Genomic DNA, 27,141 nt, shown 5'->3' on the forward strand with positions numbered 1-27,141 from the left:
GCCGTTGTTTGCCCCGTTTATATAGCAACACATTCATCTTCTACAATATGTGGGATAACTTCATTCAGGCTAAAAACTACATTCGGATTTAAAGTATAGTATACCAGTAGCAAAGGATTCAGATATAATACAGTATAACAGCGAAGCTATTTTTTGATAAATTATGATATTATTTATTAATAAAACTATGTAAAAAAAAATTCAAAGTAATGACGCACCATTTCATTGTTTCTACTAAAATAGTATTCAAAGCATCGTCAGTAGTTACAATGATTTCAACAGTTTATAGAACCAGTTTCTGTTTCTTCCGACAGCTTGCGCCACCATGAACTATTCTTGCACTGAATCCATAATGCATACCGCACGTTTTGAATAATTAAAATAATACAATGTCAAAGCAGTTATAAAATTTAAAATTAGCTCTTAATCTGCTTAATAATTAATTAATTTTAATTAAGAAGAAAGTTAAATATTTGAAATAAACTTGCGACGTGGCTTTTAAATAACAATGAAATGATAATGTGCATTGTAACATTTCAATAATTGTGTAATAATTAATAACGATACTACATTGCTGGATATATTTGCGTGTCAGGAAATCTGTGATTCGTAATTCGCGAGATGTATGCACGTGCCAGGCATTTCAGCCTCGCGCGCCATAATATCTCCATTGTCGGCTGTTTATTTAGCGGCGGCCTAAAAGAAAGAAGAAGACTGATACTCGAGAAAGCGCTCTCCCCGACGGTGTACGCTGTAAGTCTTCCCGGGCGACGTTTCCGACGCGTATATGCGGGTATTCACGACCGAATACCACAGATATTCGCGATAATAACGGCAACTCAGTATCTTCGCCGCGTAGCTACTCGCACGTATTCTTCACGGCACACGTATACGTATACATGCATTCCGTCCAAATGATCAAAAGTCGTTCAGCCGGCCCATTGTTTACGCGTACATCGTGAACTAGCTTCTCTAGCTTCTCTAAAGATGAAGATAACATCGTATACTCCGGCGAACGGAGGCCACGGGGGTCCGCCCGCTCTCTCGCAACAGGTCGCGTGTTCCTACCTGTTACGACTGTTCTCAGGAGCTCGGTCATTATAATGTTAAACGATTCGGCAGAGGCCCGTGTTAACGCGCCGACGGTTGCATCAACGGATTTCTGCTCTCTCGATATGGAGCAGGGTTATTATCACATGATTTTGAAACAGTGAGTTGTTACAACTCACTGCTACAATATTATATATGGTAATCATATCTCCTTGACACAACATACACACATTGTTAATCGAATTAAATTATAGAAAATTTTTAGGACACTGTATTTCAACAAGTTTTTTTACGTCATTCTTTAAGAAAAATTTTAAACTTTTCGAAATCGTTGCATTGCAATAGATTAGATTGTATTATGCTATCGCAGATAGGTGAAAGCTTCTCGCTTTTAGTCGAGAATAATACATGCAGATGTAAGTCTCTAGACAGTCTTTTTTTATCATGAGAATATTTTCGATGTCCTTGGCGATCGTGAAATGATAATCTGTCCCACAAACTGGTTTCTACAGAGACACGCAACGTACTGCTTGTAAAATTATTTGGTAGCAGATATAAGAATTAGATAAGATAAGAATTAAATAATGGACCAAGAGAACGCCATTGCGAGAGCGAAAGTTCGTAATGAAGCAAGAAATTCCAGAACATTTTCATATGTTTGTCCTCATTTAGTATCTGCAAGATACTAAATGTACAGTACATCTGAGGTCTCGTTTCCCTCGAGTTTGCTTCTCCTTTCGTTAGGTTCCGTTTCCGTTTCACTCGCCCTGAGGTTTTTCCCACTTTCCGTATTAGTATTTTCTTTATGCATGAAGAATTTATTACGCTTGCAGTAATAGTACAGTAGTACAAAAGTTCCTATTATTACTAATAATATTATTTTGTGGAGTAAGGTGTCTTCGCTTGTAATGACAGATGCTGCAGTGTCTGATAAAATTTTTGGCGGTTTTGGCGCAGCCGCAGTGAAGACAATGGCTGCAATTATACAAATGGTCGTCGCAGTGGTCGAACACAAACTCCCAAACAAGAAGATAATAACTTGATTTAAATAACCAATTTTATATTATTTAATTTTATTTAATTATATATAATTAATTTTACTTTACTTTTAAATATAAAAATAATCGCAGTGACAATAACATTTCATTATATCTATCGTTTTTTCACAATCACGATACAATGTGATTAATTATAATGCCTAGTCAAAACTGAAAAATGTTTTCGATTTGTGTATGTAGTGTCGTAATGTAGAAACTATCATTAAGCCGAGTATCTACAATCAGAAAGTAAGATGTGCTGAATTGCTTTACTGTATTCATTGCTATACGAGTAACAAAGGTTTATTAATTCTTCGCGACGTATGCGTGACGTAACTCGATCACAAAACGTGTTGTCGTTCAGTGTCTAATAGATATTAACACGGATATTACAGCGCGTGATCGTTGTGCCACGATCAAACGTCAATCGTTCCTGACTGGCGATAATCTCTTCATTCGATGACATTTCGTTGTCAGCAAGCCTTCGCGGACTTTGCTTTCCGACTGACTAATTAAACTTGAATCTATTGTTCTAGTCTGCCTAATCTAATTTGGATTAAAAGTGAAGCTATTTTCTGGTACAATATAATGAACGCAATATGTTTAGCAAAATATACATCGGGACAAAATGCTGCTTGTAAAAAATATTGTGTAACCAATTCTTTTCTCAATACAAATTTAAGAATCATATATACCTTGATTTTCGTGTAAAAGTTTCCTTTATTTTTCTTAAGAAAGAAAATAAATTTTCCACAATGGACATGAATATTTATTTTTTCTTTAGCTATATGTGTAAATATTTCTTTAGGTACAGTTATTTAGCATATGAGTATAAGATAATGGAGAACCGGTTGAGAGATATATGAACGTGTTTATAGTTATACATGTATACATTGACCGTGCATTGATCTCTCGCCTCTCTTCTTCCTGCCGAAAGAGAAAATCGATGCACCGACATGTACGTTATGTTAACGCGGTTCATTCTTACGTAAGAACGCGCGGGCGTACGTGCGGTTATCTGATTGTTCTCCGCAGAGCTGACCAGAAGTCATTTCTCGAGAATTATGCGACCGTCATTACGATGAAATTTTACTGGGGGAAGAAGACATAACAAAAGAAGTCGAGATTGCGTAGGAGACATCCGCTACTAGTCTTCACACTTTATCTTTCACCCCCACCCACCCAGAACGGCATAAATCTTTCTCTTTCCATACCCTATTCTACTCCTTGTGTTAAATAAATTAGAAACGAATCGCCAATTAATCTAACACGGCGGCTGTGTGCGACCACTCCCTGTATCGGAGCTGATTTTCACCGGTGTCGGAGCGCTCTTTAGCCGGCCGTAAATCAATTCGAAAGCCACCGAAGTCTGCTTTCTTCTCAGAGCGCTCGCTCGCGGGCAACGCTTGCTTGATCGAAGCCAACGAGGAGATCAGTAACATCATTATTATCGGCGCCAATATCGCGATCGAGTGCGATTTCGTAGCTTAATTGACACTGCGAACTTTAACGGGGCTACTCAGGGGGAACCCGTGCGAAACGTATGAGAAACGAAAGTGCGCCACGTTACGCAAGCTAATAATGAACACTTGCAGTAGATTTCCTGAAGGTGCCTGGATAACTGAAAGTACGGAAAGCGGAGGGGAAAAAATATTTTCACAACCACGCGATCGCTGGACCATAACGCGATGCAGTTATAGGATGCTCGATGCATTTACGATGCACACCACACGGCCTCGTCGGTACAGATTGGGATTCAGATCGGCACCAGTATCATTCAAACAACGTTCCGAGCGCAGATTCACAGGCGAAAAACCAGTTTGCCGATCGTTCCCTTTGCTGGTGCGCATTAATGTTATTATCGTGATCGTTGGGACGCGAGCGATCGTGAACTTCACACCTTCCCCGATTTTTTATGAGATTCTTATGGCGTTTCGCGGGTTTAGCGCGCGCGTAAAGTCGCGGAGGAATCGTTGGGTCGTGTACAAGTGGGAGTGTACGGTGTTTGCATAGCAGGTTGTTCCACGTTGGAACAGCCGAAGGCGGGTTTTATGACATTTAAATGGGTGGGTGTTCTACCGATTCGCATGAAATTTTATACAGGTGTAAATAATGATTGACGAGTGCAGCGAAAACTATTCCAAAAGCTACAAATTTTTAATCGACAACGCGAAATGTATACACGATAATAACGGGTGAATGGCATCGAAGGGTAAATCAAGATTATCAAAGAATTATTTGAGAAAAGAAATTTCTGGTAGATCGCACGCGCGTATTTCCAGCAGATAAAAGAAGGCCTTTTCTTCCGTCTAGACTTCTTTCGTAATATCCATTACGCTTTCATCGTTAGAGTGTCGCGATCACTTACTTAACCAGAAGACAGTTACGTTCACACGTGGATACAATGCGTCGTTTCGCCACCGAGATACACCGTATCTAATGCGAGACGCCTAAAAGTCTTCGGCGTTTCCCCGAAGGAGCGCACCGCGCACGTTTCTTGTATCATCTCGGACACTAACGAAGATATAGGGTGTCGCCTGGCGGACAGATAATCGCACCGCGTCGGGTCTAACGTGTCGCTTGTCTGGAGGCTGGCCGGGATATTGCGTTACATTAATTAATGCGCGATATTGCGACCGCTGTTAAACGGCACTGTCGCGACGAATAACAATGAACAACAAAATTGTACTGTTTCTTCGTTTATACAGATTACACATATTGGGGAAATTCACAATTATTTTTACATTAAATTCAAATACGTCTTTAATATTTTTAGTTTTACAGAGAAACATTTCTTTTGAGTATTCAGCAATAATTCTTTAGCATGCACATATTTGGATTCTGTTTGTTCTAATATTGTTTTTCTTCATTAATAAATTTTCACGTACCATCTGTGTACATATCTTATATATCTATCTTGAAAAGATTTTATAAAAAAAATAAAGAGCCATATATACTATACTGCTATATAACAATAACATTGTATACTTAACGATTATCACACAAACTGGTACGAGATAGAAAAATTCTAATTAAATCTTTGAACCTAGCGTAAAAAATATGCAGGAATTATTGCGAATGATACAATGTGGCAATGATTATGTTCACTAGTGTAATGAGAACGGCGGCTGGAAATCGGCTGGTTGAGGGATCGCCGGTAGAACCGGATAAATCTCAATACAAAGTCAATTACGGCTGGCAGCTACGATCGTGTCGGTGGGCGTGAATGGCTCGCGCGAGTCATTTGCATCGTGCGCGCCGATATCGAGTTGATTTACAAATTCCAGCTTGCTCGGTGTAGCCCCGATGATTGACAGTTCGCGCCGTGTATTGTTTATTTACGCCGTGCGGATAAGAGTTCCTCGGCACAACTGTTGCAATATATCGATTAAATAACCTCGGGTAAGCAAAAATGCAACGAGAAGCGTGCAAGCTGCTATACTGATTTAAAAACTTAAAAAGTTGGTTTTTCTTTGACGAAGATAATTGATAGGGACAAATTGTGGTAAATTTACAAAATATTTTGTAAAACACCACATTCTGTCAAATAATATTTAAAATAACACTAATAATAAGTAATAAAAATTATCTTTTTTTTTCTACGTGGAGAAATCTACTACCGGCCGGAATGCCGGATTTTTAGCGGCTAAAACTCCACGATGGTCCTCACGGTGCCTTGACTGCGGGGGAGCCCCGGGAAACGCTATAATTCTGTTCAATTATGTTAAAGGGTCGTTTCAGTCATCAGTGGATTGAGAGATATCACTTAAAAAAAAACAAAAAAAAAACGCGTTAATAATACCTTATAAGTGACACAAAAAGCTATATAATGTTTATAAATTATACGCGCCTGAGCGGTTCATATACTAACTTTTCAATAATTTAATGTTGTTAAAATATAAAACAATAAAAATTTATTTATTAAATACAATTTTGAATCATTTCCTCGATTAATGTTTATTTATGTTAACCAGCCCATACTTATGCGCGCTACCCTCAACCTTTCCTACTGAAAAATTGTCAAAATACGCGGCACGGCTGAAGTTACTCGTGAAGATGAATATTCAATTATAATCTCCGTCCAGCATGTAGAGGAAAAGATGGACGGTCATGGGGGAATGGCTGGGCTGCATTGGATACACTATGTCGGTAGAAGGGACATTGACACACAATCGTGTCTTTATTTCCTTTTATCTACTAAAATAATTTAGGAAATGGATCGAATCAATGATATTTTGACAAAATATTGATAAGAATATACAGGGTTGTAAAAATTATTGCCCAATTTACTTTATTCGCGGCTGAAAATGCAATATTCCCGTCGGGTCGGCCTTATAGGTGTCGGAGGTAGGGACATTTACCTTATATCTTTGCTTCACGTGCGGAACTAATTTCGTCTCCTAATAGACATTTCCCTATCCTTGCATTTTCTTGCTCGACATTTAACATATATAATCTCACATTGGAAATACAAACGCCATAATTATAGCACTAAATATAAAATAAATGTTTAAGTCCAAAAATCCGCCACTTTCAACTATTTGCCCTTTCAGAAGCTATCGGATTAGAAAGTAGACTTGTTTAAACAAACCTGCCGTTAAATAATGGTCTATTTACGAGCAAATAGAGCCGCAAGTAAAACCGTGGTCGTTTTGGTGATACGTTAAAAATCGTTTATTATGGGTAATCGTGCAGTTTTATAACTTTGCAGGCGTTTTTTCGGTGTTTTTCCCACTCTACTGGGTTAGAATGCGTGGGTCGACGGCAGTGCTTTCTCTTCCGTCTTTCAGCGAAGAATCGGCCGTGCTCTCGACTAACGATCGATATAAACGGGAGACAAAACTAATTAGACGGGTTTATTAAAGACAATATGGCAAATTGCGCTCACTTAACGGCAACGGGGACCGCGAGCCCGCGGGGGCGCCCGCGCGATCGTGCACCGCGATAGACAACACACCGTCGGAGCGCGTCGGCACGATTCGGCTCGTTAATTATACCCCGCTTACGATTACAAGATCGCTTTAATTGCGATTGCGTAACGCTCGATCGATACACGTATATAGATTTAGCCGAGGCTCGGCGAACGTACCCCGAGGGGCTTCTCTCGTACACAATCCCACTGACCCGTTTTTCGTCTCGAGACGCATCCAAGTACGCGATCGACCGAGATCCCGGTTGCGAAATCAGTTTCGCTCGAGGTGCTAATTAACTCGCACCGCGGGATTTTTTCGAACTTTCATGTCCTTCGAGAGTGGTCCGCGCTGTTGCGTCGACAGGTACATTAATAAATCTCCGAGACCCCTCCTCTTCCCTCCCGCTTATTTCTTTCTATAAATACGATTTACAAATGTAATATAGGCTGCTCCATTTTTTGTAAGTATACCTATACATGATTAGAGGTTCTTGCGTAATATATTGTTATCATTGAATATAAACTACTTGAATATAAGCTACGAGGTCGTTCAGAACACTTTAATTAAAAAAAGGTTTCGAAATGTATACGTTGTTGAAAGTTTCTCACGATTCTCACAACACACGTTTTCAAAAATAATATCTGAACGAAATCTGTTCACTATATACATATAATGTTTCGAAATAAAACGCATTTACGTCAATTTCAAGTTTTACAGGCATATTCTGTTAATGCATAAATCGCGCGTTTTACTGCGCACGATTAACAACGATCTCCCGAATAAAAGTCCCGACGTACCGGCGCAAAATCCAGAGATTTCTCGCGCGAGATAAATCAGGCAACTTGTCAATTTTTTGCCAATTCCGCAAAGTGTACGTGTGTGGGCCTACCCTGATCGGGCGGAGCGCGTGTACATACATCTGTCACCGTGCGCGCCGCAAATCATATTACGCGTATCGCGTTTCAATTTACGCTTATACGAATCGTGTAGCACGATCGCGGTGCCGACAATCGCCACCGTTGCTAATACGTTGCTCCGCTCAAATGAGTCAGAATGACCTCTCTTAGCGGCGCCGGGATCCCAGCACCGGGTTGGATCGTGCCATGTATCCGCCGCCCACCTACGCCTGCAATGTCAATCGTCGATAGATCACACCCGATTGTAAATAAATCGTTTGAGAGCCCGCTGCTTCGATCCGTATAGGCCCGACACAGCAGGCGCTGACGCCTGCTTTATTCTACGCACCGAAATGATTTTCAATTTCGCCGCGAATCAATGCCACCAGATTTGTTACAACGAAATTAAATGCGTTATGTCATTATCGTTCGATGTTGACACCACACAGATAAAAAAATTGATCAACTTATTCGCAAAAGGCAGACCTATATTAATGCTATTAAGCGCTCAATGTCACCGACATTATCCTTGACAAATTGAGCAGACAGAATGCTCCAACGCGAAACGATCAGAAATTAATTCTGACCTTATTATACTAAATCCATTTATACCTTATAGTTTGTATGCAGCAAAATCAGAGTTAGAGCAATTAACGAAAGCAATATTAAAAAATATATCTTTGGTTTCTCTTTTTCGAATTTTTTTCATATTGTTGCTGCAATTACTTTAAATTTAACGATTAGCACAAATTTTAAACAGTTTGAACTAATACAAAATCGGGCAATAAAAGTGCACTAGATTCCCGTCCTATGTTTCATTCGATTGTAAGTCGCTGTATCAGCTTAATAGACGTGTTATGAGTTTCATCCGCACGTACCGCGCTAATGCATATACCGTGTGTCATTAAATCCGAAGCTGACTCATGTGTAAGATGAAACGACGCATCGGCAGCATATGTCGTCGCCCAAAATCATCCCTCTCATCTTTCCTCCCTACTCTAGCTCGATAAAAAATTACTGACCAGTCCATATTTATACTAAAAATTTTACTAAAAATATATTTCGTCTATTTATAATATTCAAATCAAATAATAAATAAAATATTCTTTTTTCTAAAGAATATTTTTCTAATATGCCATGTTTCGCAAACTGCATGTGTAAAAAATTTTCAGCTACTAAAAAAAGCGATTACCGATCAAAATTATTCTAATTCGATACTCTAAGCAAGCATGGTGGTGACCAGCGAAAATTATTATGCAGCGCTAACGACCTGCGGATAAGGAGATTGTTTACGATCGTCGTAAGTTAGCCATTGTTTGCTCAGGAGAGAATATTGTCTCCCTATCGTGTGTTTTATGGCCGCTCTCTCGGTTACCCCGCAAAGAGAGTCGAGACGGGAAATGCTGCAACGCGGAGGGGAGCAAAGGGAGAGTGAAATAGCGGAGAAATTGAACTCTGTGGCTATAGCATTATATCGAGAGATCTTGCACTCGAGAATGTCGCGAAATTCTCTGCGTGATCCCTTAGGGCAATTCGCGATTAACGAGAAAACGAAATTGGTTCGTTACACCGTTCTCTATTTTGTCTCATTGAAATCTGATTCCGTGAAGAATCCGATTGCATCTTGGATGACGTGTCGACCTGTCAGACCACGCAAGCGCGACGGTTCGTTAATTTTTCTTTTCCTTTGTCTATAGAAATGCTGGTAACGTCGGCGACGTGTGTCCTACGCGATATCACAGGCGGCAATAACCGCGGGTGCCTTCCTTCATTGTGTGCAAATGGCCATTAACCCCGCGAATAGTTTGCGACGTTCCTAGTGTCTCATTAAACATTTCTAATTGCGTGTGGCGGTTGACCGCGAGAGATTCAGGCTCTTATATTCTAATATTAAAATTCGAAAATATTTATAATTCTAGTCTAAACGGAATATCTATTTCATGTAGAATAAATTATTATAGGATTTGTAGAAATAATCTTTAAATATACTACACCTAGTAATAATATAATTCTTACACACAAAATATATTCTCTCTTAAATTCACAATTAATTAATTTACTAAACATAAAGTTAATAAAATTGTTATTAATACATTAAAGGACGCAGTCTCTATATGTAATTGATAAACTAGTAAAAATGTATCAATCAGATGTGTAACAAAATAGTGTATTAAAAGACGTTATTAAAGTTGCTGCAAGTATTCCTGTAGATGGTATATATAATTCAAAATTTCTTTTTAATTCTTTCAACAGATTTTGTGTTTTATGTTTTTAAATTCTATTTTTTTGTTATCGAGCACATAAGTTTAATGTTTCCCACCTTAATTGAAAGTGTAAACATCACTTTCTATTATAATAATAATTATTATCAATATTGTAATAATCGTACGAATAGTCAGAAAACAATTTCAATATATGTACCTATATACAATAAACTTTTATAATAATCTTTAACAGCTAAGCTTTATTTTTTAGTTTGACAATGTGGACAAAACGTGTTCCTTAATCTAAATGTACTTACTTTAGGATTGAGCAATTGAAAACAAAGCAAACTGTCTAAACTATTAGCAAGATTCAAACAATATATCAATATTTATGTTTAGTAAACGTTCACATGTGTCCCTTCGATCTTTCCCAAAATGTTTCACCTTACATTGTCATATTCAGTATTACACAGTCTGTGACACCGAGCAGATCCGATATGGTCGACAAGTAACAGCAATTATTGTACCAGTAATAATATTTTTCAGAGAAAATTTTCCATTGCAAGAAGACATTTAATTGACTATCGTCATGAAAAGGTTAAAAAATGAAAAAAGGACACTTACCCACTTTGGGATTATTTGAAAGAGAAGAATGATTAATTGCAAAATGCGTTATTTGCAACACAACCCTTCAGCATGCAGTTAAATACAATATCGAACGACATTTAAATATTTTTCATAAAACGGAAGTAGCTGAAATAAGAAAAAAAATTACTGACGAATAGTTGAAATTTTTTAAATTCAAAGACTTGGATGCAATCTGCAGATTCTGCAACTCTGATGAAAAAATTAAAATATTTGAAACAGGTAAATTGATACATCACGTGGAATCTTTCCGTAGAGCTAGATATTTAGAATATAAAGAAAAAACTGCAGGAGATAATAATGCAGATGTGAACAACACTGGACTGAAAAAAGAAGACGATTCGTACCAAATAGCCGGCCCAAGTTCTTATCAGGGATAAATATCTAAAATATTATAGTCTTATAAATGTTATAATTATTTCAAATATAACCAGGAAATTCCCCGATCCCTCGAATGTTCGCATTCCTCTCTCGATTTTTTATTTGTCATGCAAATTATTGTATTTGCATATTTAATTCAACGCACAGTATATCCTTAAAAAACTTGACGTAATGACATAATCTCATATTTATTATACGCGTAAGTATACGTTTAGGTAAGTATTTCACTCGAGTTAATTTTTAGTTTTAGTGATAAGACCTAATAACCATCAACAGAGAACATGCCGTACCTTCAAAAAAAACAAAACTTTTTTTTATTAAAACAAGAAAAATACGATGATGATAAATTTAAAAAACGCATAGATATGATGGTTGAAGAATTAGAAGACGAAAAAAAGCTAATAAAAGGTAACGAATTAGTTGAAAAAAAAACTGGCTGAATGTTTGGCTGATTGTGAACGACTGTGAACTACTTATACATTTCTAAAATGTAAATGTATTCCGTTTGCGTCGGCGAGCAGGTGAAAAATCATGACACGGGTGCGGGGAAACATTAACGATGCATTATGTTAACCGCGGTACCATTGTTTAATGTTTGTTCAGCTGAACATGGTGACGCATTACCTTATGCAGCAGAGGCGCCAGGAAGTGTTTTTCTTCATCTTTCATTAACTTCTTACTTTAGTTTTTGTCGACTTCTAGCATTACTGCTAATAAATATTTTTATACTATAGGAGAGGAAGTCGCCTAATTTTTACCATTTTATACTTGATAGCCAGCATTTTTAAAAAGAATTAATAAATTTTAATAAATTTCAACCATTCATTTTGCGGATTCACTTTTGGCTTCTATATTATACCATATCTTATCGCCGCGAAAGAGAGCGATCGCAGTGCATTGTCGTTTCAAAGAAATTTCCCGCGATCGCTTGCCAACGCGATCAATGGTAGCGCGCACAATACCGGCACGAGACGAGAGGTGGCAATGTCGACAAGTACCGGCGTATATGCTTACCACCGCGGAGGTGGTTTCAAACGTAAAATAATCACGCGTGGTCGAGTAAGAGATGTCGAATGAGTCATGCCGCGTATACAATATTGCGAGCCGCAAGCGCGCGAATATCGCCATCACGAAGACCGTAATGTAGCGAACAAATGGCAAAGAATGTGTGACTGGAAAAAATATCTACATAGTCGACATGCTATCTAATCAAACGAGTAATGTAACATGAAAATTAGCAGATATATAATGATATAAAAATAAGAAATGGCAATCCCGATAGGATTTTTACATCAAGAGTGTTTCATAAATATCAAAATATATATGTGATAAGATTTTATTATAAAAATGAGAGAAGACAATATTTTTTTGCTATAAAATTTTTTAAGTTAAAATTTCGAAAATTCATGAATTGTCAAATTTTAAACTAACTATTAAAATTAAAACTTCGTTACTATCGGTTGGATTAACATTGTAGATAAATTAACAACCTGGCGATTGCAAACGAGTCTCCCACGGTATAAATTCCTAGCTTGTCTATGAGGAATGACGTTCTGTGCTTCGCAACACGCGGTTTTCTTTCCGACTTTCGTGCGATTCTACACGCGCCACCATAAATTTGCAATTAACGGAATCCGATTGCGCCGTGTCGAGTCGATTGGACACGCGTTCTGAAAGCGTACAAGCCTTAAAATGCCACGAAGCTGCTTCCTTCAGGTATCGCACGTGGGTGTCCCCATTAAGATTTACTGATTTCTGCGACAAGTGTCTCAACCGCTATCAGACATTTTCTAAACTTTGCGTCAGAATTAATAATAACCGTTCTTCTCTATAGATTAGACTATTGAGTTTTGCGAAATCCATCGTACAGACCTACATGCACAGTTGCAAAATTAACCTCCTGTTGCGTAATGTTCTACTTATGTCCATTATAATCAAATTTTCGAAAGATTATGTATTAATCATAATTAATTTGAAGATAATGAGATATTTAACTTGAAAGCCTTTAAAATTCCCATCGATGAAACATCGATAAAAGTTCACGACCTATTCCTGCGCCACGAATACCTTTACCTCGATCGTACCACGATCAGCAGGGTGCATATTCTTGCCGCAATGATATGACACTGCCCTCGTTTGTGGTTATGATCAGGGTGGCTTCGTCCAAGAGTTGCTCATAAACGAGATCGTTATCACACTGGAGTTATCGTATCCATCCATGCATTCGCGGTACGTGCACGGCTACTGATCGTGACATCGTAGACCTCGAAGACATTCGTGGGATAACAATAACTACGTCCGGTATCGGATCACGATCTGCGATTGTATAAGTAACCACGGGTATTAATGTTGACGAGCAAACTGCGTGTCGCTATCATTTCGTTTCATATATGGACTAAATTCGATGGACTTAAAACATATGAAAGCTACTTGTATGTTGAAAGTCGCCGTTGTAACTTTAATCGGCTCGATTATTCTGTAAAAGGAATTCGTTTATCAAATATAAGTGCATTTGATTAATCAAGATATTTTATATCTAAGTGTCTCGTGCATCAAAGACAACAAATTGATAACGAACATCACCGATCTGTTTCCATCGGATCGTTTCCGAAGCAGAATCTTAATGAAATCGTTAACTGAGGCAGTCATTAATGACACAAATCGAGCAGTGCAGAGCACTTCTTCTGGCAGACTGGAGATCTGCGAAGGTGGCGGTATTCGCATCGTAAATTGCTCATCATGAATACGAGTGGGCCGTTTCGGCCATTGTCATTATGAAAATTACTGCGTGGTCGAAAGAATGATAATGGAATCGTGCACTTGCACCTCAACACATAAACGTTTTTCATCGCTTTATGACAAATGCATTTTAATTCGCTCTAACGTGTATCGCTATTTACTTTGATCTACGTTTAACGTAAAATAAATAAATGTCATATCTTTTTTATGCATTACAAAAAAATAAATTCAAAACCCCGCTTGAAAAGATTTCCTGGATTGCAGTCATTGTAGATAAGGTTAAATTAAGATGACACTATTTATCGATATCTTTGTGCCATAAACGAACAGGTATTCATCCATATTATCACTTGATCACTTGATGTTTCACGTTGCAAACAAATTTATTAATAATAATAAAGACCAACTTGATAATATGATTTATGATTTGTGGGAAAGAAGAAATGATGCAAAAAATTATTTGCGAATTTATTTATGTTGTTATAACAAAATATGAAGAAAACCATATTACGGAATCGAATAAATTTATGAATATAAGTCTAATTATATACTCAGAGAAATCTAGTCTGTCTGACGTGACTGAGCGGCATAATGAGCCGGAGCGGAACTTTTCATTCACTCATCCAGATGCTCGTTCTTGCGGTATGATATTGTACGATAAGACAAGCTGCACAGGCATAAACGATGCTGGTCCTCGAAGGATTTCCATCTTCGATCGCGTGGAGAAGTGCGAGAGATCGAGGAAGGATGGCTCGGGGCCCTCTCGATTTGCATACTGCGATCAAGAAAGCACGTGGGCCAACGCAGCGTTGAGTCGTAATGAACCGCGCTTATGCATACATGCAATGACACCTTCTCCGCTCGGGAGTGTGAATCATCGTTCGAGCTCGAGATAAAAGTTTCCTCGAGAGAAACGTCCGCGTCTCTCCATCGCATCCTCGCTCATCTACCTGTGCCCCCGCTCCCTCCCTCCCTCCCTACTCGTCGGTTCTGCTCTTCTCTTTCCGTTGTGAACAATACACACGGCGCCTCGGAGAAAGCACAGTGCGTGCAACTAGTTATTATAACGCTAAATTATAGGTATATCTGCATAGGTGACACGCAACGTCTCGTGTGCATGCGTGCGTGCACGCGTGAGCTGATAATTTATTCGATGGCGCGCTCGTAAATGGCTAGAGAATAGTCGCGAGGTAATTGAACACTTCGACTTTGAGCCGATTCAAGTGCAAGAAGAAAAAATATATAATCTACAAAAAAAATAAATCTACAGATTGCATAAATTGAAGGCCAGCATAATTTTATTCCAACGTTTTTTTCCGGGGAAATAAATTAAACGAATAATCCTTGAGGAGACCTCATCCTCGATGCCGGATAAAGCACCTGCAAGCAAATAATAACAATCTGGAAGGAAAAGGTCGCGAACGGCCGTCAGTGTCCGGGTGCACGAGGTTATCCGTGTCGCGAATCAGCACTATTCGTTCTGAATTCCCTGCTGGCGAGCGGCCGATCCTGCAATGGCGAATGGAAAACAGAGGCACCACGGAACCGGCAGCAGGAGGGAGGAACTCGCTTTGTACATTACGTTCGGCACGACCGTGGCTAAACTCGGTAAATGCGCATAACACGTATGATAATAACGCAACCTGCAGATCAATTATTCGTGAATTGAAATTTTAAATGAACAGATACAGATAAACGAATTAACAGATAATTGCATTTCACGTAAATAATAGTAATCAAAGGTTATTAATAAACTTATTCTTCTATTGAGTAAATTAAAATATCTAATTAATTAAATTAAAACTTAGATAATCCTAAATGTAATTTTAATTTTTTCTTTTTTTCATAGCGTAATAATCGTTTTAAGACGTATATATCGACGTTATTGTGTAATCGATTCGGCTACTAACATTCCTCTCCTACAGTTAAATTGAAACTTACATTATCATGATTACGTTATAAGGAACAATGACACAGAGCATGCATATTGCTTTCGAGTCACGACGGGAGCACAGGCGGACTGGATGTTGGACGGATTATCGAGACGGCAAAAAATTATCTCACCGTCCCTGAACGAGAGCTGGCTGGCGTCGACGATGACGTCGGCCACAACGACAGCGGCGGCGCTATATAGGACAGAGTCGTCGACGTACGGTCGGGCTCGTATTCGCGTTCTCCACCCCTATGAATGAATGTGGCGCCAAGTGAATGGAGTGTGTCTGTGCCGGCGATGCCTACGCACGGCTCGCAACGTGATCCGGAACTGCTTGGCTCCCTCGTGCCCTGCACGCACGCGTGCGTGCGTACGTGCGTGTCCCAGCATGCGTAGGAATCGTGAGCACGAGGATCGGTGACTAATTTGCACGCGCTTTTACCTACGCGCGTGCCGGTTGTTACTCATTTGTCGGGATGAAAGAGATGGACCACCGACATCGAGATAAATTCTCGAGATAAATTTTCGGTACGCGATTCACGCCGGCGGACGGTAAACGTAATGTTTTTATATTTTGACGGCGAATAATTAAATAAAAATCAGACGAGTTAAATGAATACCCTCAAACGCAACACCTGTCCATTTGACTTTCACTTATTCTCAACTCGCTTAATCTTCTCTGTAATTTTGCGATACGCTGAAATAAAAAAAGGTAAGGAAAAAAAATTCAACTTCGTCGACCATGAAGAAATCTGGTCGCTACCTGTTTGGAAGGCGGCGCGGTCGACGGGAAGGCGCCTGGAGGAATCGGCGAACAAGACACGATGTATTCGTACGTATATGTATATGCACATGCACATATATACGAGTCCGAAGTTGGCCCGCGGCTGGCGGCTGGCGATCTTATCACACGATGGTCCGTGCCCGAGTGACGGGCAGATATTAGGCAATTACGCGCCGCTTAATTGTTGATTACTCAAGGGCGCGATAGCCCACCGCTAATTACGCGCGCTGACAATTTATATGCCGCTCGTTCACGTTCAGACGATAATTACTGGGCGGCTCTTGTAGTGACACACGATTTTGTGGAACCGCGGAATCACTGTAATTTAAAAAACGATGGACCACCAATTGCCGGTCAACGATCACTACATCGATCGCGTTTGGAAAGCACCTTCCGTGTAATCTTTTAAAAGAGTTAGAGAATCGATGAACTCGTTTATGTGAAAAATTGCCCGTTTATTGGAAACATAAAACTAAACTTTCTCACTTCGGCTATATATATGATTGGATTTCCAGTAATTAGCTTAGGTAGATATAGTAGGCCCTCCTAGGTTGATCACGCAATTTCATATATTTCAAAACATTATATTTCTATTGTAGCCCAGTAAAATGACAAAATTTGGAGGAAATAATACTGAGTGGGCTGAAACTTTGTAAACAGGCTTGTTTTAGGGTACTATTTAACATATTAAAAGTCCCCATGTGTAGACGCTACGTTGCGGGCAGAGGAGGGTCTAAAAAGTCCAAAAAACCAGTTTTTCGCAAATAACTCGAAAAATATCAACTTGACGGAAATTTATGTAGATATAAAAATTGTAGTTTACAAAATTCCGCGCAATTTCGTTTTTTATTCAAGTCTGTACGACCAAATTGAGCAGAGATAAAGATTTATATCATTTACCTGTATTTTACCTGTTACCATTTATATTTTAAAAAGTAATCTTAGATATCTGGCACGACTATGTACTCTGTAATTTGGAAAATTAAAAGGCAAAGGATATTAATTCTGTCTCTATCAATACGATATAAGACATCCCGTTTCTTTTTGTATTCGAGCTCTCATTTTTTATTAAGGGGACTAGGCAAGGTTAAAATTTTGAAAAAATCGATTTTCGGTTTTTTGCATATTCCGATACTGTGATTCTTTAGAAATATCTTCCTGTTTGTTTTGTTGAAAAATTCGCAAAATTGAGGTCAGGAGAGCGTAAAACGTAATGTGGCGCGCGGCCGGCCGAACGCAGATATTCGCGCGGTCGGTCCCGACCGAACGGTCTGAGCATTAGTCTAATTTCTAACGTTCTCTATGCAATATATAGAATTAAGTTTTAATTTGTAACGACACATTAAAGACGACCTAATAATAAATTCCAAACGTTTCTGTTTCTCATTGTATATATTGCGGTTGACACAAAGAATAATAAACACGCACATCTAGCTCGGCTTACATGCTCTATTCTGTTTATTATTTTGTTTTTAATTTTTACCTCGTTTAAAGTTTATACATAATCGACTCCCAGAGAGGTTGTGCTAATGTATTGAAAGTTTGTCGTATTACAATCGCTTTATTACAAAAATGTCTTCGTCAGAGATCGGAAAAATGAAATCGGCGCCGTATGTCCGTCCAGGGCGACCGCGTAAAAAACGCTTCCAAGGCAATCAGATAGTGAATAAAAATTACGAGAAATTGGACGATAATCCGGGGCCATTCACTGCGTCGAAGAGAAAATTTTTGAACCGCGTGAGTACGACCGTTCTAACATAAATATTGTACCGAAACTTTGAATGCGATTTTCTCGAAACTACATTTTTTGATGATTTTACCACGATATCTCGAGAACCGATAGAGATATCAACTTGAAATTTATACAGGAATTGTAAAACACTATGACGCATGAATTATACCTAAAATCAGATTGAAAAAAAATATTGCTACAATTTTATAATAACAAATAACTCGAATTTTTACAAATTTTTTGTTTTTTGGACGCCATTTTGTTAATTTTATTTTTATTTTTAATTTTTTAGGTATAATCGATAGAGGGAAGCCTAAGGAGAAGAAATATTCTTAGAATTTGCCAAAATCTTTATTCGTTCGACTGGAATCGTGGTAAAACCGTGGATTCGACAGTTTTCCTTATTACATTGGGACGCCGATATTATTGATCTGGGAACGACTTTCCATGGATTTTTTTATTTTATAATGTTATAATTAATACCCTAAACAATAAAAAAGTTTTATATTTATTCGCGGCCTTGTTATAAACCATTAAACACGAGCCAATTTTTGCATTTTCAACCTTGCCTAGTCCCCTTAACTCTTGCTATGTATAGAAACTACACACACGCCGCTGCTTATAATTGCTTGTTAAATCGCTCTCAGACTTCAGTTGACGATCGGCAGTAGATTGCGATGGTTTCCGCAAAAGCCGCGCTGGCGGAACTACGACGAGAGACCCAGTACGTAATTATGACAGGTTAATGTCGCCGATGCAATTCGAGAAGGTCAGCCTCGCGGCAAATTGAACCGCCCACGCAATATTAGCGAGAGACCGCACTCCGTAGCGAAATCTCCGCCGTTCGCGGCCATGTACATTGAGAATTCGTATACATACATGAATGCCGCGTGCACGCGTATTATTCCATTAACGTGATCCGTTGCGTTAGAAGGGAAGGGGAGAAGGGAGTCCGAGGTCTCCAGGTATACGCATCGCGCGCTCTTGCGCTACGTTATTTATGTGACGTTCCATTACAAGCTCTTAATTGTTTGACTAATGTGTACGCCTAAGTCATGCCGCACGGTCCGCTTCAAGGATTCTTTCGTGCTTAATTGCTGCGATTTAGAATTGGAACTTTCAATTATATATTACTATTTAAATCCCTAAGATTACTTCAGAATCAGATTTATTCGACATTAGTCAGGTTATTTTAATTTAGATTTATTTGCTCAAAAGTCAGGTCAGGTCACTCTAACGTTATATTTATTCAAGTCAAAAAATTATGTTGCTTTCTGAATTTAATTTCAATTAATGTTATTCAGATTTTTGTTTATATAGCTATATCCTTGAATCGTTATCATACATTAACATTTAATATATGATCAGGTCACTTTCTACGAAGCTTCCTGTACATAATTTTTAGAGATAATCTTACATATTTACATAATGTATTTCAATAAATTTAATGCAAAACCTCAAAACCTTGTTCACAAAATTCCACTATCCCACTTTAGCAGCCCCACGCGTGTAGCAACCGTAAAAGTGGTAAATATTCTACCTTTGAAAAGGCGCGAAGATGTCAAGACGATATCCAGCACCCAATTATCTCCCTGCTCGTTATCTTGGTCCGATCGTTATCGCGGAGTGCGACCCAGAAAATGAGAGAAAAAAAGAAGAGGAGACCGAGGAAGCTGGATCCGAAACGGGATCTGAAGCGACGGGGATACCCCGCGGCGCCAAAATCATTGGCGATTCCCGGCTGAGACAATGGCGGTCTGCTTTCGCACCTGCCTCCGAGCTATGCGCGCGATGGAAGTTCGATTAAATATTGATTTTAGCTACGCGGATGGAGAGACAAAGGGAGAAAAACGATCGGGGCGAGAAACCAACCCGGGGGCACCTGCCAATTTCGGAAGATGATTCCGCAACCGGTTCCAGATCGCATTGCTTTTAACTCCCACACACACAGATTTATAAGGAAATCAACAAAATTTAGACCATAAGGTTCGAGCTATTAAAAAAACCAAACGTGCAGAAGAATTTTTTTTTCGAGGTATTTGCCAATTTCTTAAAATTATATGTTGTGTAGAATAGAATGGCACACATATTTCCTGTAATACTTTTTTGCTTAGATTTCCAAAAATCAGAAACTTTTAATTTTAAAAAATATTTTAATTTCAAAAATAACTTAAAAAATCAGCTCAATTATTTACATATGCATGTAATCAAGAAATTTGCGTTCTATCGATGTAATAATGTGAGAAACAGAGTCAAATCCAGGGAGAAGCTTTTAATGTAACTTCTCAAAACATATTATATCGAAAACATTTACCGGAAAGTAACATACGTATCACGTTCCTGGACGCTTGTATCATTTTTAAGTTAATATTTTTTTAGTTAATTGATTAAATTTATTGTGTAGATTATTTCACTAATGTTCATGTTATAAATCTCAATTATCTTAAGCCTTTGTACAACAAGATCGAATATATGTATAGTAACGATCACGACTGTCACTAGTCACTACATATGTATGACAACTACACGTATTTTACTCGTTAATATTTACTTGTAAACAACCAAGGCAAAACGTCCGTCACGAACTCGGTTCGACTAATATTTGTTTTTACAGATCACTTCCTCGTTCCCTTCTACTTTCGCAAGTTATATATGGTACGATACACCTTTCTTTTTATTAAGGGATCTACTCGGCATCGGCATTAACTCTGCGATCAATCAATATAATTTCAACGATACTTGACCGTGATCGGCAATGTCAATGCAAAAGTATACTAACCTCGAATGTACTATAATTCTGTCACATAATCCTATCACAATATGTATGGATTCACAAATGTTCATTGCAAAACACGGAATTGTTCCCATATAATATATATATCATGCGCTGTCAGTACTGTCAGTATACTGTCACGCACTGCGACAGCGCAGTAGTGCACTAGTGCACTGCAGTCTGCAGAGTCTGTTGTCGTCTACACGAGCATCACTACCCTCTTGTCAAAGATAGAAAAGTGACAAATTTTATTATTATTATTTGTCCGACGACGACGTGGACGTTCCTTAATTGTAAAATTTAACATTTCAGACTTTGCATCGTAATATCTCCGCTCGTATAGGGCACGTAGCGGGTTCACTCGTTATTGAGATCTCAAAATCTCGGATACTCGCAACTCGTGCGTTCGCGTAAGAGTCATACACGGTGCGGTCTCGCTTCGCGCGTACTTGGCGCGAGACACCACCGTGTCTCTTGATAAAAAAAAACTTGGGGCCTGGTCTTCAGAGCCCTTCGTATATACTTTCGTGACCTCGCTCTGCCTGTCTTTCGCGCGGCTAATGGACCATTGAATATGTTGATGGAATATGCACTCGTCGATATAGACTGTTGGAGGTTTGAATTAAATTGCAAAGTCTCTTCGTCGGGTTTAGTGGGCAGTGAGAGTAATTGAAAGGGGGACCCTTTCTTAAGGCTGGAATAAAGAGGTTGGTGCAAGAAACGGCCCGTCGGTATGAAAGGGTTATAGCATGGAATCTGCGCGCGTGATTAATTTTCAGAATTACCGAATATAGCTTGGCGTAAAATAATGTCTTTTTTTTATTATCATACGATATGAATCTATATTTTAAGAAAATGCAAGACTAACTGAATTTATAATAGATATAAGATTTCAATTCTTTCAAGCGGCAAACGTGAAGCAAATACAAATGTCAAGACGCCATTTCCAGAGAAGTCTCAAGGACTACACTAGACAGCTAATATGTGTCGTGTCGAATAATACGACGAGGACGATATCTTGTCGATCGTATGCTCCAACTACAGGTTCAGGTTTCCGGGTAGAGGATAGTGTCAGCCTTGACATCGCCCGATAAGCCCTGAGAACAAGAAAACACGACGAAAGCGGAACAAGTACTACGACTCGTTTCAACTTGCGATGCTTCGTAGGAATCACTTATATTAGTTCCTAATGCGGGAACGAAAAATAATGTGAAGTCACTTATGTTTATCTTGTTTCACAATGAGCGTAAAGCGAAGGAAGTTATGGTAGATTGTCTCAGAGAACCGTTCTAACAAAGCTTGAAATCAATTACGGAACCGGCAGAATACGCAGGTGGTCCTTAATTCAATAATTTCACGGATGCGGCTAGAGATTCTGAGAAAAAACAAAAATGGATCGTTGAAGCCTCCTCTTTCGCCGAAGAGTCAAGTTAGTTATGAATTTCTCTACTGGAAGGAAATGAAATTGCATAATTGTCCATAATTCTTCATGGTAAGTTTCCGTAATTTTTTCTAAATTAATCCGGTAGTCACGTCACGGATTTATTTCTCATTTGCAGCTTTTTCAAATCAAAGCAAAAAAGAAAAAGGGAATTGTTACAAACCGTTAATACCGGAAACTATACCATCTTTTAACAATTTAAGCGTGATATTATTATAAGTTTTATAACAATCGATATAATATAGGTATTAAAATAAATTCGTTAGCAAATTTCGAAAACAATATTTTTTTAGAAGGTAAAAATGATCACATTTCAAGCACATTTCCTGATATTAGAAGTGGAAGCGACAACGTGTCTCCTTGTATGTAAAATCGGCGAATGAATGCATCGCGGCATCGTGGCGAATAATGGGCGAGGCTCGCGCGGTATTGCCATAAACTATGATCGTCCTACACGTCCCCACCTGTCGAGCAGACCCAGTGCCGAGGGCGACTTATAGTTACAAAATCCTCGAGAAGTGAATCAAAGCTAAGAGATCCCAAACGAAAAGATACGAAGAATACGTAATTTTACGTTTCAATTAACTAATCCTGTCGTAATACGTATTACAGTAAAAGTTACCAACGAAATCGTCGTCATTGTTATCGTACATCGCGATTTACAAGCCGCCGCTAATGCAATACGCCCGTTTTAACATTCTCGTGTTCTCCTCTTCAAACCATTCGATCGAGAATACCAGAATAATGTAACGCACCGACATTACAATAACGATCCGCGTAACGATCGCTCCGGGTCTCGTCACGTGCTTATACGCACACGCGAGGCAGCAGAATGGCGAGAGACACGGTCCACCGACCAGGACGATATCGCCCCGATATTATTACGTTGTCTTGTTATCCGTCGATCGTCGTGCTGTTATGACGTGTTTCAAGTACGCGCTCGTGTCAAAGCTAGCCACAGAGTTGGATTTCTGACAGACACGAAATAAAGACCGCAATTTATGTCGAACTACGTGCGTTATTACGCATATAGCTCGACTTGCATTTATATCAGGTTCACATGTCCGTCACGCGATTTCATTCTAATCCCCTCAATAAGCTGTCCATGAACATGAAATTTGTGGCACGAGACTGATAGGCGGCGATCTCTAGATTGCGCGTAATTGGATTATACGTGAATTGTATCGCGGAATGAGATTATGTCACGCTTCACGTTGCGCTAGTCAAGCGTTGATACCTTTTTTCAGAAATAATTTTATGTACAAAGCATTCTCATTCTTCCTACTAACTACAAATTTTCAAAACCAATATTTCTTTGACCCTAAAATAATATTTGTATATATATAATGTGTCAAATTAAATTTCAATGTATAGATATGTTTGGAAAATTTGTGTTAAATATAACATAAATCACATGTCCAAAACGGTCCACTCAAATTTTTGTGTTAATTTAACATAATATATGGATATGTTAAATGGTAACATTGATATACTATGTTAATATTTCAACAGAAAAAAATGTAACTTTGATCGTAATTTGAAGTTAATTGTGTGTATAATAATTTATATATATATATATATATATATATATATATATATATATATATATATATAAACCCAACATTTAGTATCTCTTGTCTAGATAGTGCCAATTATCTGAGTGAATATCGGAATGCAGCCATTATATATAATTTTTAATTGTTGATAGATGTCCTATTTTTAATATACAAGGACCTTGAACAAAGGCAACAAATAATTTTCTTGGCCATCTTTTTAATCTTGCGGCCATCACTATATTATTTGGTTCTTTTTTACTTTTTGGCCATCTGTCTAATCTTGATGGTCATCATTGGTTCTTTTTACTTTTGTAAACTCGTTTGTAAACGGTAAAATAACATATTTATTAATTATAATACATATACATATTAAACGCGCGAGAAAATTATTTTCCTGTGAGGTTAAATCTCGAGACATTTTTCTTTATATATAAGGGCATTTAACGTGACGTCAACCGAGTATTTTGTTTATCGGTTTTCTGACACATCCAGTTCGTCGATCTTTTCAAATCAGTTCGGATGTGTGTGTGTTTTTATATTTCGTGTAAACAGACCGACACAATTATGGCTGGTAATGTATAAGGATATATATACCCTATATAAGAAAGTATAAAGGCTCAAGCAACAATAATTTTAAATTCGTAAGGAGTCACATTGCTGCGAGATAAATATACAGTACACGAAAGTTAATTTTTCAGTTATACATAAAAGAAGCAAAAACATTATTATCGCATCATTAAAATACGATCTGCAGGAATATATTATAAAGTCAATATGATACGTTATACGACGGTATATGAATGTTGCATAGAATTATTTAACGTGGCAGTTATAAACACATATTTTTTTGTATCTATATATTCAGGTGTTTAATTTAATATCTCTTTATATTTTTAATCGTGTATCATATATGTTATATAGTTATTTCTTTAAGGAACGCGCGTGATAAATAATATTATTATCAATCCTACATGTTGTAGAATTTTTAAAATATTTGCTTATGTTTCATGTCACAAATGATAAACCGGTGATGTCCAGGTGTCAGTCGACACGATGTTCATTTGGTGACGAAGGTCGCGGGCGATTCACGTGTTTACAAGAGGCAACCGACATCATCGCGTCCTCTGCAATGCATCCCGGTGTATATCCTCTCCGGTTTCGTTCGCGCGTGCTCCCGCGCGCGAATTATTCGCGACACATGCAGATTATTGCCATCTTCTGGTATTCGACGAGCATCGCCGTCGCGAGCATTGTAGATTGGATCGAATGTCGCGACGAAGCTTTCTCGGTAACTCATTAACATTCCTGTTAACGCCTCTACGTGCTGATATCTGAGGCTCCCTTATACCTGCCCAGGGCTGGGTGTTTATATTAGTTGCACCCGTGTAACACGCATTTTTAAGTTTTTCGCCGAACGCTGAAAATTTCGTGCTTGATATTCTAGCTTTTATCGCAAATTAAATCAAACACTTTGCGATGTTGATATCACAACTTTATTTTAAATCTTTTTGTCATTAGGAATTGATTCCTCGATACATTTTTTATTTTATTAATCAACGAAGGACATTGAACTAATCTATCTGCTTGTATCAAGATTTTCACATCAAAATTTTCGCGTAAAAGATTACACCAGTAAATAAATTGCAGAAATGTTCAGCCCTGTTGCAAATACTGGATACGAAATTTGAAATTGAGAAGGTATCGCGAGAGCAAGGTACGCGTATCACGCGATTAAATTTCTTCTTGATGTTTCTCATTGGCTGCTTCTCGAGGGATCGTTCAACGTTCTTCGATCCTGACTAACATCAGAAATAAATATTTACCACTGATAATAAATATTTATCAACGATAACAATCATTTACTAAATCTCATGCACCTGCATCGGTATAAACCAACGATATCGCAGTACATTTCTTGCACGTAATTAATATTGAAGATAGCTTCAATTTTGAAATAAAAATCAAATGCTCATGCACATATAAAAATGTTTCCAATATTGCCATAAACCTTGGAAAGCGAACATTCATGCTGCATTTTGTTTTTAAATTCAATAAATACATAATAATAACAATGTTAAAATGCGGTGCAAAGTGTGTTATAAGAATTTACAAGTTGTTATTCATAAAGACAAAATGCTAATAGAAAAACACTTATTCTTCGAACATAAAATATTTACCAAAAAAGGCAAACTATATATGGGGAGACGAATCATCCCTTATAAATAGATATTTCATTCCCAAAAACAGGCACAGTAACAACTGTGCCGCAAACACGTAGACGTCTACTGCACAGTATGGGCACAGCAACAACTGTGCCGCAAGCAACACGTAGAACTACGTCAACTGTCACTGATGATGATTGACGTGATCAAGGAAGGCCAAGGCCCACACCGGGCTGTAGCGCCAAGTTCATCATCAGTGACAGTTGTGTGTGCGTGTGCGTGTGCGTGCGTGCGTGCGTGCGTGCGTGTGTGCGTGCGTGTGTGTGTGCGTGTGTGTGCGTGTGCGTGTGTGTGTGTGTGTGTGACGTAGTTCTACGTGTTGCTTGCGACACAGTTGTTACTGTAATACATTAGTATATTATCCAAGTATCATAATTATTTCTATTCACATCAGCGTGACTCGAATTTATAAAGCACACACCTGCCGTGTAGAAAGATACCTAGCGATAGATCTAGCATCGAAGGAAGCGATCGGTCTCGTTGAATCGGCATCATGAATCGACGAATCGACGATTGTATGCTCGACGGCGCGGCGCGGCGGCGCTTAGAGGGGGCGGGCGGGCACGTGGGCGCCGGGGCTTTTGTAACGGTAAATTACGGCATGAAAAGGTGGTAAAAAGAGGACGTACAGCGTGGCAGAGAGGGGACCCGGGTGGGGGAGACACTGATTTGAATATCGACGTTGAGGAACAGTGAAGGATCACAAAGCGTGGGCTCCGCTATATGGCTGCACCTTACGATCTGTCTTGCCCTGCTCCCTATCGTGTGTCCCCCTTCGTGTGGTGCCCCCACGTTACCGTCGCGAGGAGATTTAATGCAGCCGCACGTGCTTTCG

At 38.6% G+C, this 27,141-nt stretch overlaps 1 long non-coding RNA gene across 1 annotated transcript in view; it reads right to left on the reverse strand.

Moving 5' to 3' along the window:
• Positions 1 to 27,141, reverse strand: part of LOC143902728 (uncharacterized) — a 101,630-nt gene that overhangs the window by 34,304 nt on the left and 40,185 nt on the right. The gene's annotated exons all lie outside the window — the stretch shown is intronic.

Source organism: Temnothorax americanus, unplaced genomic scaffold, assembly GCF_048541705.1.
Source record: "Temnothorax americanus isolate GAGA-0224 unplaced genomic scaffold, ASM4854170v1 Scaffold4, whole genome shotgun sequence".
NCBI lineage: Eukaryota > Metazoa > Arthropoda > Insecta > Hymenoptera > Formicidae > Temnothorax > Temnothorax americanus.